This window comes from Anthonomus grandis, chromosome 13, assembly GCF_022605725.1.
Source record: "Anthonomus grandis grandis chromosome 13, icAntGran1.3, whole genome shotgun sequence".
NCBI classification, from domain to species: domain Eukaryota; kingdom Metazoa; phylum Arthropoda; class Insecta; order Coleoptera; family Curculionidae; genus Anthonomus; species Anthonomus grandis.
Window position 1 is genome coordinate 8414663 of NC_065558.1, and position 17752 is coordinate 8432414.

Genomic DNA, 17752 nt, shown 5'->3' on the forward strand with positions numbered 1-17752 from the left:
ACCTCCTAAAATAACGGGGGTATTCCAAATTTCAAAAGTTAAATTTGATGCAAAACTGTAGACACAGTTTTAAAAAATCGATTTTTTTTACCCTTCTTGCGATGGCTGTAGCTTGAAGGGGGTGCATTTTAGGACCCATGTTTATAGGAAAAAAAAATTCTTATTTTGACCTCAGGAATACGCCCTTAAAATATATGTAGTGAATTTTAAAACACCCTGTATACTTTTCCTTGTCACTCTCACCCCTGTGTCTTTTTAGCTATTACAGTACAAATCGATGAAGAGGGTCGCACCACCAGCCTACAACTCCTAAGGATTCTCAAGCAGTGATCGATATACCCTAGACTACTTTCTAACTTATAAAATATGCCAATAGGAATAAATTAGCAAATAAAATAAATCATTAAAAATTGGTCTATTAGTTTTTTTAAAAGTAGGTCCTAAAAAGCAATGCTTATTAGATATTTCATAGGATGAAAAAAAGTGAAAAAGTAAAGCAAACTGTCCTCATAACAATTTTTCGAAAAACAGCTACACAAACTTACTACACTTTAGGAAAATTCAACCGACTATTGGGACATTATAGTCAGCACTAGGGTATAGTTGGATTTCAAAAAATAAAATAAGATTTGCTGAAAAATGTCCGTGACTTGAGGTACTTAATGTATTACCCAAAGATAAAAAAAGAACCCTAAACTTTGGAGGACAATTGTGGAAAAACTAAGGGAACTTATGGGTTCCTTCCATATAATTCTATACATTCATCCTCTTGTTATAGTGTCCAACAAACGGCATTTTTGGAATAAATAAGTTTTCTTTAATATCAGCACCTAGTCTAGTCACTCTTCTTGGTTTTCCAACCCACTTATCACCATATTATCATAATTTCGTATGCGAATATAAAATTTACAAATAAACGCCACTCTTTAACTGACAGGAAATACCCATACGTACCGGCAAGATAAGAAATATGCAAAATATATTCAGTTTATAACTGTTTCTACCCAAAAGACCATATTCATATGATAAGAAGCGATTTAAATAGATATTTTATGACTTCATTCGAATCTTCATTGTTGCATTGCAAATGATCTTTAATTAAATTAATTTATTGTTCTCATTAATAAACAAATTAGAATACGTAATCGGGGTTCTCCGGAATTGGTAAGCGAACGTAATAACAAGAAGTACCCATCTGAAGAACACACACACATTACGTTCGACCATAAAACAATTAGGTGCAAAAATTTATGTTAATTTATTTATGTACAAGGTTGAATTATTATATAAGGCCAATAATATAATTATTATTATATTTATTGGCCTCAGAGGTAATATTGTTTAATGTCAAGACATTTGGTCAATGAGGGTGAACATCAGTTTAGAAACGTCGAGTTTCAATCACCTTTTGCGCATCATTTCACTGTGTTTTCGGTGGTTTTTAGTTGAAAAAATCGCACTTTTTAACAAACAGAGAAACTTTAATTTATTTACTTACTAAAGAAGTGTTTTTTGGAATTTTTTTCTCAAAAACTGAACTGGTCGAATTTCCTTTAATCTCATATCAAATTGACTTATTTTTACGTTTGTAATTCAGGTAGTTAAAGAGTTTTTCAGTCTCTATTATAAATTTAAAGCCTTTTTCTAGGTAGTTGAATCTTCTTTTAATTTTGTCCAAGCAGTTAGTTTAAATGTCGCTCTCATATTTATTATCTACTGAAAAATCCCTCAATCTTTCAAATTCTTCTAGGTAATTAAGTTTTAATTCATTGGGAATCCTACTATATTAAATTTGCTTAATATATTTACATAGTGTGCCAGAATAAATTTAAAGGAGTTTTTAATTTTTTCCAGAGAGTTAAAGATTTTTTTTTTATATATAACTTTGGTGGATTTATTGGAAGTCCTGTAAGATTCCATTTATGTATTTTCTATGAATACATAGTGTTCCAGAATAAATTTAAAGGAGTTTTCCCATTTTTTCCAGGTAATTGAACCCTTCGCTAATTTTGTCCAGGCAGTTAAATGCCTCTCTCATTTTTATTATGTACCACGAAAATGTTTTAGATAGTTAAATTTTCATTTATTGGGAGTCGTATGATATTTCATTTATTTCCTATATATGCAAAATAATTCAATAATGTACAAGGAGTTGAGAAAATTAATTGAAATTTCCTCAAATAAAAAATTCTCTCATTCCAATTCGACATTTTAATTAATTTACAAGGCGCTAAAAAATTTGAACTTTTGTTAAAAAGTTTATTTTTTTTTATAAAAATGACCACAAAATGCCCATAACTCAAAAACTAAAATATAAATTTGAAAAATACACAGATTACTCAATTAATTTTATTAGATACCTATTTCAGCGTTTTTTGAAAAAAAATTATGTTTTTGAGAAATAATTTGTTTTTTGTAAAAAGTGATTTTTTTTTAAGTGAAAAATCCAAAAAATGATCGTAACTCAAAAACCACTTAAAATAGGGTTTTGAAAATTTGTACACATATTATTTATTTAATTTCATTAGACACCTATTTCAGGGTTTTTTGAAAAAAAATTTAGTTTATGAGAAATAATTTTTTTTTAGAAAGTGACTTTTTTTCAAGTGAAAAATCCAAAAAATTACCATAACTTAAAAACCACTCAAAATACGGTTTTAAAAATTTGTACACATATTCCTCATTTAATTTTATTAGACACCTATATTAGAAAAATTTGAAAATATTTTAGGGTTTTAAAAAAAAATAGTTTTTGAGAAATAATTTTTTTTTTGTAGAAAGTGAATTTTTTTCAAGTGAAAAATCCAAAAAATTACCATAACTTAAAAACCACTATTAAATGATTAAAAGACACCTATTGGAGAGTTTTAAAAAAAAAAAAATAGTTTATGAGAAATTATTTTTTTTTAGAAAGTGACCTTTTTTTCAAGTGAAATATTAAAAAAATTACCATAACTCATAGATTACTAAAGATAGAAATGTGTAAATTGATACAGAGATTGCTTCATTCATTTCATTAGACACCTATTTCAGCGTTTTTTAATGAATATACAAGGGGTTAAACAAAATTGGTTTTTTGTGAAAAAGTTGAATTTTTTTTATAAAAATTACCACAAAATTACCATAACTCAAAAACTAAAAAATAAATAAAATATAAATTTGAAAAATACACAGATTACTCAATTAATTTTATTAGACACCTATTTCAGCGTTTTTTGAAAAAAAATTATGTTTTTGAGAAATAATTTGTTTTTTTTGTAAAAAGTGATTTTTTTTAAGTGAAAAATCCAAAAAATGACCGTAACTCAAAAACCACTTAAAATAGGGTTTTGAAAATGTGTACACATATTATTTATTTAATTTCATTAGACACCTATTTCAGGGTTTTTTGAAAAAAAATTTAGTTTATGAGATATAATTTTTTTTTTTAGAAAGTGACTTTTTTTCAAGTGAAAAATCCAAAAAATTACCATAACTCAAAGACCACTCAAAATACGGTTTTGAAAATTTGTACACATATTCCTCATTTAATTTTATTAGATACCTATATTAGAAAATTTTGAAAATATTTTAGGGTTTAAAAAAAAAATAGTTTTTTTTTGAAGAAAGTGAATTTTTTTCAAGTGAAAAATTCAAAAAATTACCATAACTTAAAAACCACTATTAAAAGATTAAAAGACACATATTTCAGAGTTTTTTTTTAAAAAAATTAGTTTATGAGAAGTAATTTTTTTTTAGAAAGTGACTTTTTTTTCAAGTGAAATATTAAAAAAATTACCATAACTCAAAAATTACTAAAGATAGAAATGTGAAAATTAATACACAGATTGCTTCATTAATTTCATTAGACACCTATTTCAGCGTTTTTTAATTAATGTACAAGGGGTTAAAAAAAAAATTTTTTTTGTGAAAAAGTTGATTTTTTTATAAAAATTACCACAAAATGCCCATAACTTGAAAACTACTAAAAATTGAAATTTGAAAATTAGTATACAAATTGCTTAATTAATTTCATTAGACACCTATCTTAGAGTTTGCTAATTAATCTACAAGAGGTTGAAAACAATTAAATTTTTGTAAGAAAGTTGATTTTTTTTTATAGAAATCACCACAAAATGCCCATAACTCAAAAACTATTTAAAATAGAAATTTGAAAATTGGTACACATATTCTGCCGTTCTTAGTTAAAACATCCTAACTCTCAAATCGATAAAGCTGAGAAAATTGAGATTTTATGAAAACTAATATGGAGTCCTCAAATTTTAAAGCAATTCCCCGATTCTTTTTATATGCTTCGGAATTTGCTTTTTACATTTGTGGATAAAGTTTAATAAGGGACTAGATTCAATATTTGGTGAAACTTTCGAAAAAAAAGTTAAATAGGACTTTTTAACTTAGTAAAGTAATTATAATAAAAAAAAAATATATATATATATATATATATTTGGACTGATTTTTATTAAAGACAAAGGAGTTACCTTTCAAATTAACATTATAACTAAATTACTCACTAATAAAACATTAGAACATTAAAAAAAGTATGAGAGTAAATAATGAAATCTTACTGAAAATCTACATTTTCTTTATTGTCAGTATTATTATTTTGGGAAACGGCTAATTCCTCCAGAATATCATTCGGTTAGCCGGAATAATAGGACGTAACTTAGAAATCAAATTTTGTTTTCTTTTTAATTTTACACCTCGACATTGTGTTCGGCAAGAAGGTTTTGGTTCTTCCGAAAAGGCATTTTTGTGGTACAACACATTTTCTCCCCTTTTAAGGTGCAAATGTATCATATTTGGCAAGTAAGGCTTGAAAACATTTTTTTGAAGCTTAAACTTGGATGAACAATCTTTCCATTCAAAAAAGTTTTGTATGTTCATCTCTTTTACATGGACCTTGATGGAGATGAGTTTGCCTTTTTTTCAGATGATTTAAAATTACCAAAATCGATCACCTTACCGTACCTTTTCAATAATTGTTCTACTTGGTGATGGAACGAGTCCGCGGACATAAAAGTGTGGCCAGATTGAAAGTATTTTATTTCCAAATTCTGCAGTTCAGTTTCGATAGAGTTTACAACGTAAACAAAAGCAAAATAAAGCCCAATTTTTGTTTCGAGCTGCACAGTCGTCAAGCCAGATCGTAACATAAGTCTCTGTTATATATAAAAAAAATTAAATAAAGGTGAAATTAAATTTTCCTCAACCCCTTTGCTTAGCACTTCATAGAGTTTGAAACCTGGAATATAAATTCAGCCATATTTTCATTTAGGCTCTTTTTTTACGACTCGTAGAATTTTTCTTCTGACTTTTGTTGGCTTTAAACAACCCTCCCTATATATTGTTTTTTTCCAAAAACCATACAGTTCTCAAGCCTCCATTGAACTTTTAGTCCTGGAAATTTCAAGCGGTTTGAAGGTTTCGAATTTTAGTTATTGCGTTCCAAAGAATTTGACATTATGCCTCGTGTTTCTAACAACTTTTAGATTCTTGTCTTCCAGAGACACCTGAAACCCCTAAATATAAAAAAAGATTTAAGAGTCAAAAATCTAGGGTAAGAGTAGCCATTGACAGGCTACACCTTATATTATACTTCTGAATGCACAAGGTGTGTCTCTCTCGTCTCATCAATGAATATTCTTCAAACGGAAAGCTACTTAGGACATTTTAACTTAGAAAAAGATAAATAGGATATTTTAATTTGGGATTTTCTGCACATAGAACAATATATTTAGGTGAATTTAAGGCATAAAATATATAGTTAGGACTTTCTAATTTAGCCAAGGAGGCAGATACCATTTGATAGGTCAATAAAATGTAATAAGCCAAAAAAAGACAATTTTGTAACTAAGGAAGGCAGTATTGCTCAATTAATTTTATTAGACACCTATTTTAGAGTTTTTTAATTATTCTACAAAAAATTGAAAAAATTTGAATTTTTTCGAAAAAGTTGAATTTAAAAAAAAAGTTGAATTTAAAAAAAAATCACTAGAAAGTGCTCATAACTCAAAAACTACTAGAGATAGAAATTTGAAAATTAGTATAGAGATTTCTTAATTAATTTTATTAGATACCTGTTTCAGCGTTTTTAAATTAATGTACAAGGAATTGAAAAAATGTGAATTTTTGTAAAAAAGTTGATTTTTTCTTTAATAAAAATCACCACAAAAGGCCCATAACTCAAAAACTGCTAAAGATAAAAATTTGAAAATTGGTATACGGATTGCTTAGTTAATTTCATTAGACACCTATTTCAGCGTTTTTTAATAAATCTTCAAAGGTATCAGAAAACTAAAATTTTTGTGGAAAAGTACGATTTAAAAAAAAATCACAAAGTCCTCATAACTCAAAAACTACTAGGGATAGAAAATTAATATACAGATTACTTGATTAATTTCATTAGACACCTACTTATGCGTTATTTAATTAATTTACCAGGAATTGAAAAAATTTGAAGTTTTTGAGTGTTCCAGAATAAATTTGAAGAAATTTTCCAATTTTTTCGAGTTGGTTAAGGCTCTTTTCAAATAATTTCCAGACAATTAAAGCCGTTTTTCTTTTTCACAGATATGTTAAAGAATATAATAATTAAAAGAATTATTATTATTATCATTAAGTGTAATAAAAGGTGGGCTTTCACAGAAAAAAATATTTATCAAAGCAGTGATTTTACATTTTATGAAAACGTGAAAAAAATGTTTTCCTGTATCGAATTACAGTACCTTTTTGACGGAAACTGGACAAAATGACAACAAAACAATAATTCACTTTTTTGCTCAACTAAAAAAAAAAATCTGCAGAACATTTTGAATTTTTAACCAACAACAAAACTGCACAATTCTGAACATTTAGAATTAAATTATACCAAAATGACTCCAAGGTCCATGTCTTAAAGCAAATTATGAGCTATAATATAATTAGCCTTTTTACCGAAGGATTTGTTCAAAAAATTCTAAAACAAACTGAATGGAACAAATTGTATTGGATTTAGAATTAAATTCTCCCAAAACCACTTTAAGGGTCCATGACTCGATAGTTTTTAGGTTATCCTGTCTGAAAGCAAATGATGAGCCATGACGTAACTAGCCTTCTAATTGACCGGTAAGAATTAGGTGTTTTTAAAAATTCGAATCTCGCGCCAAAAAATGGCAGTGCTTGTCAATTTGATTAATTTCCAGTCAGATTTAGACTCACCAGGTGAACATCATCCAACTTACAACACTCTATATATAATAAAATAAATGTATATGTATATAGTATAATATGCATATTTCAGCACCTGTGCACGTGAATAATATGGTCAGCAGAAGGTCATCTGGGAATTTATCAATAATTTGTCTTGTGCTGCATATTATTTATACACCGGCGGCTTAAGACGTACGTGTTCTTCGAAGTAAATTTTAATTATGTTTAATTAGTATTTTATGCAGGGACGGACTCAAGAATGGTCTGGGATTATTGAGAATGAATATCAAAATTTGAGGAAAAACTAAAAATTTGGCAAGTTCTGAGACAAACATTTTTTCCATTTATGATGATCATAGGAGAAAATCGAATGGTTTGTCGCTCGCCAATAAGATTTAATGTTTTTTTTTTAAATAATTTCTTGGTTCACCTAAAAACCACAAAAAGAGCAAACGTGATTTCATAGTCTTTGTGTTTAAAAGAATTCGAAATGGTACTATGGGTTCGTAATGAGACGAATCATTGTTAGCGCACGTACAGATTTTTTTTAATGAAAAATTACGACAGTGATTTTCCAAAGAAAATAATTTTATGCGAACAGTTGCGCGAGTAATAATGATATTAGCGTACTTAGATAAGGAGGGTGGGAGGAGGATCTTGAAAGGTCTTTATTTAACTTTAAATAAAAAAACTACGTTAGTTGGTTCAAAAAGTCAACTAACAACAAAAAATACTTTTGCTTTTTGTAATTATCGAGTTGCAATATTTCCTCAAACTGCTTCGATTAACAGACGCTGATGAATCTGTTCCATAAGTAAAGATATTAAGAAGCTTTTATGTGATTCATTGGTCCTTTCACAATGCAATTACTGTGATGTAGTGTATGGCTGGTGTCTTGATTATGAGGATAGGGGTAGACTGCAAAAGCTCCAAAACTCTTGCATTCGACTAATATTTGGCATTCGTAGGAGAAACCGCATTTCCCATAAACTTCACGAACTTAGATGGCTTAATATGCATAATCGAAGAATTGCTCATTCTTTAACATTTTTTTATAAAATTTTAATATAGCGTAGTCCGCCCTATCTCTATCAAAAAATAACTTTTAGAAATGATGTACACCATTTAAATTTAAGAAGAAATACTATTCTCATTCCGAGACATAAAACACAGTTATTTAAACGATCATTTTCTTACAATTTTGCTTATCAAATAAATTCTTTAAATTTGGATCCGGACCAATTATTAATTTCTTGTAATACTTTTCGTAGGAGGATGATTGTAAATCTAATGAATCAGCAGGGTATATAATTTAAAATATATAATTTAAGTTCTTTTTTTTTAACTTTTTAACTTGAATGGTTGTTTTCTTGAGTAATTTATTACAATTTTTGGTATTGGGATCATTTTATTTATTTATTTATTGTCTGCAATAATTTTTCTATTTTTTGTTATTTAACAAAAAATTTAATCTGTTTTTTGGGTATTTGCAGTGTGTATTGTTTTGCTTGATGTTAAACTGTCAAATTTGGAATTTAGAACTCTTATATGTAGGTTTATTAGGTATATGATTAAAGAAAAAGCTGTATTTAATCAGTTACTAGTTAAGCGTTACTATTAATGAGCGTTACTGAAATTACCATTTTTTTTTAATGAAGTGTGGGGCCACAATGTTAAAGACCAGAATCTGCCATGGCAGAATTCTGAATTTGTAGGCCTTTTATTTGCGTAAATTTATTGCTAGATTTTGTAAACTTGTATTTTCTTTGTTTCTTCTATGCAAATAAAAAATATTTATTATTATTATTATTATTATTATTATTATAAGAAACCAAAGAATGTCGTATAGAAGAAATACTGATAACTATGACGTCTATACTCTCATTAAGTCCAATTAGACACGAATAATGACAATAATAAGCACAGAATACAAGTAAACCATAAGTTTAATTATCAATAACTTTCAAATGATGTAAGTATCCACTTTTAAGGTTGAAACCAGTAAGAAACAGTTCAATTTCCTAGTTGATATATACTAAGCCCAATACTAAATGACTGGCTTGACTATTACGTAGATAATAACTAAAGTGTATAGCGAGTCTGCAGCAACTGAGTTTGTTTTTTTTAAGAGATTATATATAAATAGATAATAGAGGACTGCTGGACCATGTGAATTTTGTGTATTAAGTAGCCTTCTTATGAAGGAAATCTTACAAAAGCGTAATCTTGTAGATCCAGCAAATGTTTTCTTAAAGCAGTAATTTTACGTTTAAGATTCCAGATCTTACGTGTTGTAGAAGATAAATGCACAGGAGTTTGTAACCCTGATGCGAAGATTGGAAAATGGGCAAAGAAAAAGGTCTCAAATACTATGAGACATTAAAAGAGAACGCTCACATAACCATAGTTTGTGCCGAGTCAAGCTTAGACAATAACGATATCTGGAAAAGTGTTAAAAAAAATGTGATAACTCCAAGTCTCACGTTTTAGTGGATATTGTCAATTTACTTTATTTGATGAAAGTGATTATTCCAGATAAAAAAAATTATATGTGTCAATTAGACGACATGGTCAACATGACCCTTAAAGTCATATTAAGAGACTTTAATTCCAAATCGAATACAATTAGTTTCATTCAGTTTACTTTAGGGATTTTTGAGAATATTCTATTTTGGTAAACGGTCAAGTGATGTCGTGCTTTAAAGCATGCTTGAGGCCCAATTACATTATGGCTCTTAATTTGCTTAAGAACATGGACCATTACAGTCATTTAGGAAAAATTTAATTTTAAATTTTCAGAAACAGTATAGATGTGTACGATTAAATTTTAACAAAGAATTGTGAAATTTGGTTTGCAGATTTTTTTTGGACTATTTTTGATTAATAAAAAAAGTGAATCATTTTTTTGTTGGCATTTTTCCAGTTACCTTACGATAAGGAAAGCATTTTTTCTCAAATTTACATAAAACTTACCAATAAGATTTCCAATGGGAAATCACACATGGGGCTATGTCACAGCAGTCTACTCAATTTTCCATACATTTTCAACTTGAAATAATTTGTATTAATGTAATTACATATGTGTGCGGTTACTGGAATATTGCTTTATTATTAAGTTTAGCTTTTGCTGATGATTTTAAAATACAAGGTGTATAGAGTTTATATAGGAACAATAGAAAAATTGTTTGAAATAGGACCGAGTATTTCCTTCTGTAATAAAAATCATAAAATTACAATTTGGTTTTAAAATCTACAAATTTAGAATCTCTTGGACCTTGGATGACAAAAAATTGCCTTACACCCAAAAAGTTTTTGAGGTACAATAAACTTTTTTACATTAAATTGTTCAAGAATAATTAGACTTTTTTATGTATAACTCCTTTAAAAATATTCCAATTATTTCATAGAAATATTTGCAATAAAATTGAGAAATTGGTTAAAAAATCAGGAAAAAAAAGTAATCTAGCCAAATAGAGGATATTCATTTCTATTTAATTTTTGAACTCAGAGAGACATTTCTTACAGCCAAGTTCATGCTCAGGAATTTCACTATTTTATCGTGAAATAATTATAAAAATTCTTCCAGTGGTTTCCAAGCTTTGACCAAAAATGTTCGTCAAAAAATTAAAATCATAAAATTACAATTTGGTTTTAACATCTACAAATTTAGCGTCCCTTGGATCTTGGATTACAAAATTACTTCGAACTCAATAAGTTCTTGAGGTACAAAAAAATTTTTTACATTAAATTATTCAAGAATAATTAGACTTTTTTATGTGTAACTCCTTTAAAAATATTTCAATTATTTCATAGGAATATTTGCAATAAAATTGAGAAATTGGTTAAAAAATCAGGAAAAAAAGTAACCTAGCCAAAAATCCTCTTTCTATTTAATTCTTGAACTCAGAGTGACATTTCTTACACCCAAGTTCATGCTCAGAAATTTCACTATTTTATCGTGAAACAATTATGAAAATACTTTTAGTGGTTCTCAAGCTATGACCAAAAATGTTCGTTAAAAAATTAAAATCATAAAATTACAATTTGGTTTTAACATTTACAAATTTAACGTCTCTTGGACCTTGGATGACAAAAAATTGCCTTACACCCAAAAGGTTTTTGAGGTACAATAAACTTTTTTACATTAAATTGTTCAAGAATAATTAGACTTTTTTATGTGTAATTCCTTTAAAAATATTTCAATTATTTGCAATAAAATTGAGAAATTGGTTAAAAAATCAGGAATAAAAAGTAACCTAGCCAAAAATCCTCTTTCTATTTAATTTTTGAACTCAAAGTGACATTTCTTACAGCCAAGTCATGCTCAGGAATTTCACTATTTTATCGTGAAACAATTATGAAACTGCTTCTAATGGTTTCCAAGCTTTGACCAAAAATGTTCGTTAAAAAATTAAAATCATAAAATTACAATTTGGTTTTAACATTTACAAATTTAACGTCTCTTGGACCTTGGATGACAAAAAATTGCCTTACACCCAAAAAGTTTTTGAGGTACAATAAACTTTTTTACATTACATTGTTCAAGAATAAATAGACTTTTTTATGTGTAACTCCTTTAAAAATATTCCAATTATTTGCAATAAAATTGAGAAATTGGTTAAAAAATCAGGAAAAAAAAGTAACCTAGCCAAAAATCCTCTTTCTATTTAATTCTTGAACTCAAAGTGACATTTCTTACAGCCAAGTTCATGCTCAGGAATTTTACTATTTTATCGTGAACCAATTATGAAAATGCTTCTAGTGGTTCTTAAGCTATGACCAATAATGTTCGTTAAAAAATTAAAATCATAAAATTACAATTTGGTTTTAACTTTTACAAATTTAACGTGTCTTGGCTTGGATGACAAGAAATTGCCTTACACCCAAAAAGTTTTTGAGGTACAATAAACTTTTTTACATTAAATTGTTCAAGAATAATTAGACTTTTTTATGTGTAACTCCTTTAAAAATATTCCAATTATTTGCAATAAAATTGAGAAATTGGTTAAAAAATCAGGAAAAAAAGTAACCTAGCCAAAAATCCTCTTTCTATTTAATTTTTGAACTCAGAGTGACATTTCTTACAGCCAAGTTCATGCTCAGGAATTTCACTATTTTATCGTGAAACAATTATGAAAATTCTTCCAGTGGTTTCCAAGCTTTAACCAAAAATGTTCGTCAAAAAATTAAAATCATAAAATTACAATTTGGTTTTAACATCTACAAATTTATCGTCCCTTGGACCTTGGATGACAAAATTACTTCGAACTCAAAAAGTTTTTGAGGTACAAACAACTTTTTTACATTAAATTGTTCAAAAATAATTAGACTTTTTTATGTGTAACTCCTTTAAAAATATTTCAATTATTTCATAAAAATATTTGCAATAAAATTGAGAAATTCGTTAAAAAATCAGGAAAAAAAAGTGATCTAGCCAAAAATCCTCTTTCTATTTAATTCTTGAACTCAGAGTGACATTTTTTACACCCAAGTTTATGCTCAGGAATTTCACTATTTTATCGTGAAACAATTATGAAAATGCTTCTAGTGGTTCTCAAGCTATGACCAAAGATGTTCGTTAAAAAATAAAAATCAACTCAAAAATTGCAAGGGTATATGACCACCGTTTATTTTTGAAGGAATTTGAGAGATTATCCTTAGAAAATAGGCAAATTTAACTGGTCTTGTTTATATGTAAAACGTATTAACAAATAAAACCAATTTTCCAATACTTAGTTCAGTGGTACTCCCTTTCTTTGTAAATAATGCCAATAATGGAAATATGAGACTAAAAAAAAGACTTTTCACCTGGAATTTTGTAGAACGAGTATTTAAAAGAATTCACACCAATAGAAAAGAAAAAAATCCTTGACGCCAAATTGAGGATAGAATTTTTACTTTTCAGAATCGACTCAATAGGCAGTGGAATTAGGATAATTAATATATGTATATGACAATTATTAATTTATGTAATTTTGTTCTCAATATGAAGGTCATAGATGTAATGTATTAAAGACTTTATAGTAAGTGTCTGTAATTGGCCTCTGGCTGTTGATACTTATAAATATATAAATTATTATATTTAATTTTAGGGCAATTTCTGAAGATTAAATAATAAAAAAAGAAATAAATGTTGATCGTTATTATTACAACATTTAAACTCGCTTCGTAAAAGCCGTAACAATAACATCAATCGAACATGGAACACAACATATAATAAGTAACGACCTATTGATAAAACCCTTATCTAAAGAACAATAATATAACGTGCCCAAATACGAACGAATCGGTATAGCGCACGTTCAAGAAATTCTTCAAATATGACTTTGCTGCGAACATTTAAATAGGTTAACGTACATAAACTGTAACTAGAGCAGCCATGTGACGAACAAACACACACACACACATACATAAACAATTTTTAGTTCCAATTAAAGTAAACTAATCTTAATTGGTTTATAGTTTACGTTATCAGTCATATATAAGAAGACATTTTATTTTTCGGAATAAATAATAATAAAAAAAAGAACTTACCAGGGCAGTATATTATGTATAAATATACACAGAGGAGGAGCGCTGCTAATCTGGATAATAGAGAAAATCGCGTAACACTAGTGAAATATAATAATAAGCGCCATCGAGGTCTGGCTTGGACGAACTACGACTTCTTTTCCCACTCACCGCTGGCGGGTTTGTTTCGCCTTCGGACTGAATTTGTGCTTCTTGCGTCACCACCATCCTCCATCCATCCATGTGCTTTACGTGTTTCGTGGATTCATTTCAGTGTATAATAGTAGCATCGTCCGACATAGATGATGGCCTGGATAACCAATTGTTTTATTCCAATTTCACCAAGAAACGATATACAGGGTGTCAATTTGAAAACTTCCGTAAATTGGAAAGACACGTCGATTTTATTTATAAGGGGGACACTTTAATATTTTTAGACTTTTTATTTGGACCTCCTAGTCGGAGTAAATCCCTTAAAACCTTAAATGGAAATAGGAGTTAATAAGTGGCTTCAATACTCCTGTCAGTGGTATCCTGCTTGGTCGCTTTTCAATCAATCAAATATGCTTTATTGTCAAGAAATTAAAAAAATCTTGTAGACAAAGCTATACATAAAAAGCAAAACACACAAATATAGAAACCAAAATACAAGTACTAAATAATTATATACAAAACTGGGTACAAAAGATATAAATGTACATGGTCAAATTTCTTATGTTAAATGTAAAAAGTAAATAAATTAAATAAAAGTAAGTAAAAATATTAACAAGAAAGTAATATAAAAAAAGTAAAAAAAAAAACATTAATACAATGTTTAAAAAGTCATAAAAATTTTTATAGGAATTTAGCAATACACAATTTTACTGTTCTACATCGTAAAAATTTTAATAATTAGCCAGTGCGTGCATGATACTCAAAAATTAATATTAAGAAAAATCATCTACTGCATATAAAGCTCTCTCCAGTAAATATGATTTCAAAGCATTGCGAAATTGAGGAAAAGATGTCAATGATTTAATTTCCAAAGGCAGATGATCGTGCATTTTTTTAGCTCCGTAAAGAATAGAGCTTTTTATTAATTCTGACCTTGGGATTGGCCCATAAAGATCATGCTCTGCGTTTCAAAGTGGATAATTGCGAGATGGTCTATTAGGAATTTCTGATGTATGCTTGCGAACCAAGCAAATAGGTTCAAGAATGAATAAAGATGGAAGAGTTAATATTTTAAATCTTTTAAACATTTCTTGGCAGTGAGCTCGACTATCAAGTCCTAGTAAATAGCGAACCGCTCTCTTTTGTAGTTTAAAAATGCGCTCAAACTGAGTCGCACAGCATGTGCCCCAGAATGGAAGGGCGTAACGAAGATGGGACTCAAAAAGGGCATAAATACACTGTTCTTGATGACGAAAGATTTAATTCCCTGGAAACTGATCTTATGGCAAAACAAGCTGAACTTAATTTTTTAGATAAAACATCGATACCGTCAATGCGGGTGACTTGATAACAATTTTGACATGTTCATCCCTCTACGAGACACAGAATAAAAAATTGGTTTGCAAAAAAATATGGAAAACTTGCACATAAGTTTGGGGAATATATACATCGGAAAAAAAGTTTCAAATTTCTTTTAGTTTTTAAAAAAAAAAAATTAACATAAAATTTCAAGTCTTAAAGTCGTTTAAAATGAAAGTCACCCGCTCTAAAAGGTGTATCAAAACAAAATTAGTTAATTAAAACTAATTTCTTTGGTTGTACCGATTATAAAACCATATTTTATATAAAAAATATAAACTAAATATAGCTAAAACACTATTCTAATTTAACATTGTTTTAAAAAAATAAATTTTAGTGCTTCCCTCCTTAACTCTTCAAGACGCTTAAACTTCCTGATCACCTGCTCCACAGTAATGTCACTAATATCTGGGGAAAAACAATGGCATCTTTGGCCAAAATCTGACCAAAGGCTTTTGGTCTACTTCCATTACTTTTGCCAGATATCTTTGTTGCTTTTTCTTTAGTGTATAGTAAACTCTACCAAGATGAAGTCCCTTTCGACCAAGTTGTCCAGAGCGATTTGCACTTTCTCGACTTTTTGTAGGTTTTCCGAGTTAATTTTTTTTTTTCTTGCACTGGGTTTACAAAGCAGGGCAGCTCAATATCTTCAAGTTCCTCTGATCCTTTATTTGATAATATATCTTCTTCTGGCTCGATTATAGTTTCTTTTTCCGATGAGCTTGAAATCCTTTAATCTGTAACGGTTTCTCCAGGCGCCACTACCAATTTCTTACGGTTAATTTGTTTGGCTCGCGGTTCTTTAAATCTGGATTCCTTAAAAAATGATGTAACTGACTCTGCAACTAATGATGTAACACTATTATTGGCGTCAGTCTCATTGTAGTCTGGGACTTTAACAAGGACTTTTTATCGGTTAAGCGGATATAAACCTGTAGCCTTAAATCCAGATTTGATATTTTTACCAACTGTGAGAGCAATGGATTTGATTGTCCTGTTCAGAACTCGGGGAAAATGATCTTTCTGTAGCACACCTGGATTTGACATTTTCCATTTTTTTAGCTGCTGTCGCCAGGCAATCTTGATTGGTCTGAAGCAGGATACATCAAGGGGTTGTGTCAAATGGGTACTGTTTGCTGGTAAGAAAATGAATCTAATATTTTCTTCCTTGCATTTTTTTATTACAGCCTCTGACAAATGACAACGGAACAATGATCTTGAAGAACCAATCCTCAAACAAACTTTGATCGAACCACCCAGACTTGCTGCGGTTGTAAATACAACCTTCAGGGCCACTTTGAGTCCAAGTGGAGCACAAAATTTCAGATTTGTAGACGACGTCTTGAGGTAACAAAAGTCCAGCCGCTGTTACAGAGAACATGACTAAGTGGGCAGACTTGGTGGAATCACAAACTTTCTCTGCGTGCTTCATAGTTCTTCGTATAACAACTTTAGGCCTTCCGAGATCATCAACAAAATTTGTTTCGTCATAGTTTATTAAATTCTCTGGTGGTACGTCTTTGAGAGAAACTTCCAATTTATCAAAATATTCATATAAAACATTTCTTGATACACCTGCCCTAGATATTTTTATATTTTTAGCCAAACAAACCTTTAATACATCTTTATGCCTTGTAAGAAAGTCCGTGCACCAATCTTTTCCAGGCATGTTATTAGAAAACTTGGTCACCTGTTTGCCGGCTCGATCCAAGTAGTTTATAACTAATAATTTTATATCCTCCTCATATGGATAGCCCCATTCTGCCGCCGCAACAACAGCTGCTACAATAGCATTTTCTTCTCTTTTATTTACAACAGGTTGTCCCCTAGAATTTTTCGGGTGTTTATTCTTAAACTTCCTCCATATGGTCACCAAAAGAATGTTATATGTTTGGGAAGCCTCGGAATAGGACATCCCACCTCTAATAATTAGAGAAAGTGCTCTAACCGCAATAATTGCGGTTAGAGCAGCACTTTCTAGGTTGTCATTTGCATAATTCACATATCGCCGTCCGCCAATTTTCTTCTTATATTTCTATGGCATGATTTTTCAAGTCAGTCAAATATAATTAAAAGTTAAAAAAAAAATGTGAAACAATTTTTTGAAGCAAAACTGTGATGACATATTCAAAAAAAACAATTTTTTCCATCTAATATTAAAAATTCATCCCTTTGACTGAATTCCAACTATGGCTCAAAAGTAAGAGTTCTAGAGGGTCACAAAATCAACAATTTTTATTAGATACTTTTTTTTTATTAGATAGTAGTGGCTCACTACAAGTATTTGCAAACTAGCGTCCTACAGGTAACAATAAAACACTTACTGGACAATTAAAAGTATATTTCCGTTAAAACTTAATCTCTAACACATATAAAATCCTAATTACAACTTCCCTAAACAGTTCTCGTCTTGTAATATGGTCGAGATCAGTTGCGTATCCTTCAAAGCTTCAGAGACCTCGTTCTCGTTCCATTCCAGAGTGATTTTATGCAATCTCGGCTCTTTTTTCCCGGAAACTCTGATGATTCCTTTGGTCTCTAT

At 29.2% G+C, this 17752-nt stretch overlaps 1 protein-coding gene across 1 annotated transcript in view; it reads right to left on the minus strand.

Annotated features, from left to right (window-relative positions):
• The window catches only part of LOC126743997 (zinc finger protein 236-like), a 168516-nt gene extending 154645 nt beyond the window's left edge, over positions 1-13871 (minus strand). The window contains exon 1 of the mRNA XM_050451300.1: positions 13723-13871. The gene's annotated coding sequence lies outside the window, so the exon portion shown is untranslated. The remainder of the gene's footprint in view (positions 1-13722) is intronic.
• Between the last annotated feature and the right edge of the window lie 3881 nt (positions 13872-17752).